Genomic DNA, 2517 nt, shown 5'->3' with positions numbered 1-2517 from the left:
ACAAGAGGGAAAACAAGATTTCAACCCAGATACACGCTCTTGAACACTGACGACACCAGGCTGTGTTTCAAGGAATTTCTGTATCTTCCGATCATAAAATTAAATTACTTTTATTAAATTAAACTTATTCTCATTAGATCTTCTAGGAAGGTGTGGGAGGACGTCAAGTGGGCATTAGATTAGGTTGAGTGAGAGAATCTCTGGAAACAGTTCGGACTGATTGTCCCGTGGGTGGGCTCAGAACCTCCAAACCTCTGGTAAACAGCCAAACGCAGCAACCGACTACGCCACAGAAACGTGGAGAAGCAGGTCTTACCAATCAGTGTCAATAGGGACCTAACCAAACCAAATGTGTGTGTGTGTGCAGGCTCCAAAGCCTAGGAAAACTGAAGAGATTGGGGAGACGAACCCTGCTGTTTGTCCCTTTTGAAACTTGTGCGTTGAACTGTTCTTCGCCCCTCCTTGTTTTTTGCCTGCCTCAGAAGCCAGCGCTCCTGGAAACCCTTGGATCCGCGCCACACCCACCTTCCTGCCTGAGCCCAGGGGAAATTAAACCCGGGTGGGCTCCCGCGATGACTCTTTGGGCTTCCTCTGCCTTCACCCTCCATTGCCAGCTCCCCAGGCCTGGGAAGAATGCTCAGGCTGGAGGGAGTGGAAGGACGTAGCTTGTCTGAAAATGAATGTTTGCCCATCCTACTGAGCCCCTTTAGAAGCTTCTATCTCCTGATTACTCCCGCTGTCCAGCATATGAGCTCCAAGAGGGCAGGAGTCGTGGTGATGGTCACTCATGTGTACCCTCCCGGAGACAAAGCTCTGTCATCCACCAGGGTGTTCAGTTAGGATTTCCAGAGTTGCTATAGGAGCTCTGGTAGCATAGTGCCTAAGGCACTTGACTGCAAACTAGAAGGCTGGCGGTTCAAGCCTACCAGCCACTCCTCCGAAGGCAGGTTGGGCAATCTACTTCCGTAGTGATACCGACTCGGAAACCCAAGGAGGGGTCGCTGTGAGTCGGGTGCGACTGGACGGCACACGACAACAACGACAGAGTTGATATATTGTCCTTTCATGCTTTTAGTCGTTTGAAGAACTCTGGTTCTTGAGAGGTTTTTCAAAGGGAGTAGTTCTTTTTTTAAAAGCCTTTATTTTGCTTCATTGATTTCGCAGCACACACTGTCCCAGGGGGCGGGGCAACGGCAAAAGCCAAGACAGCCTTCTGCGCCGCTGCAACTCCTACCGCTCAGCTCCGCAGCGCTGGATGAAGTCCCTGGGGTCGTTGGGGTGGGCAGAGTCGCTGTAGGGGGAACAGGAAAGGGGCAGACCCAAGAAAGAAACGGCAAGAGGACTGAAAGAAAGAGGGGAGCGTGGACTAGGACAATGAACTCTCCCCAGAAGCCTGTGCAGAGGCACCGGCCAGATCCTGAGAAGAGAATTGTTTTCATGCACCAGAATGCGAAAGGAGTAGTGGCGAGGGGACATGAAAGAGAGAAAACGCAAGGACCGATACCTGTCCAAGAACAAAGCAGGGCAGTATTGTGCATATTGCCAAATAAAAAATATAAAAGGAAGTACAGAGACGGTCAGGGGCCTTGTGGCGCGCCGTGATCGTATAGTGGTTAGTACTCTGCGTTGTGGCCGCAGCAACCTCGGTTCGAATCCGAGTCACGGCAGTAAGCCTTAAGCAAGATTTGATGCATCTTTTGCTTTCATTTTTAATCCTCAGAAGAACTGCGTCCCTTATCTGCAGCGAAAGAGCTCCGATTAACAGTGGTTTCCCAGCACAAAGCGGTCAGGAGAAGGTAAGGAAACTGCTCAGTGCATACACCTGGAGCCTGGTGATCCGTAAAGGCTGGACTTGCCCAGATGTATCAGCCTGCGTGGAAACTATCTCCAAAATGCCCGCCTTCAAAAAGCCCTGACTGTAGCTTCTACTAATGTGATGATGAGGCCATAACCATTTTTCTGGTTGAGATATTTCAAAAGTCAGTGGAGCCTTTTTAGATGCAATGACGAGTCATTGAATGTGTTCACATTCTAACAGTATTTTACAATAAAATCTAATAATGTAAAATCTAGAAAACATAAAACCTAAACTCTCTGCCTCTGACCCTCAATTTTTATGCTAACAGCACATTATGAAATACAATTTACAGGGTAAAATGCACATTTTTTTAAAATGTGGTTTGAGTGAAGGTTTACAGAGCAAATTAGTTTTCCGTTCAACACTTCATACATGTTTTTGTTTTGTAACATCAGTTGCAATCTCCTCAATGTAAAAGCATTCTTCCCGCTTCCTCTCTGCGTTCTCCGTTTCCATTCGTACTTCTTTTCCATCCCCTTCTTGCCATCTGAAGGCGTCTAGTGGTGCAGGGGTTAAAGCATTCGCTGCTAACCTGAAGGTCTGTAGTTCCAATTTAGCCACTCAGTGGGAGAAAAATGAGGTAGTCAGCTTCAGCAAAGATTTACAGCTTGGAACCCCTTTGGGGCAGTTCTACTCTGTTCTATAGGGTCGCTATGAGC

The 2517-nt window shown here is 47.9% G+C and overlaps 1 non-coding gene across 1 annotated transcript; it reads left to right on the top strand.

Annotated features, from left to right (window-relative positions):
• Positions 1-1595: 1595 nt before the first annotated feature.
• On the top strand, positions 1596-1667 carry TRNAH-GUG. The gene has a single exon. It is a non-coding gene; the product is annotated as a tRNA-His (tRNA).
• Positions 1668-2517: the final 850 nt, after the last annotated feature.

This window comes from Orycteropus afer, unplaced genomic scaffold (assembly GCF_000298275.1).
Source record: "Orycteropus afer afer isolate SDZICR_OR568_19922 unplaced genomic scaffold, OryAfe1.0 scaffold00290, whole genome shotgun sequence".
In the NCBI taxonomy this organism is placed as follows: Eukaryota; Metazoa; Chordata; class Mammalia; order Tubulidentata; family Orycteropodidae; genus Orycteropus; species Orycteropus afer.
This window is presented reverse-complemented; position numbering and strand designations above follow the sequence as displayed.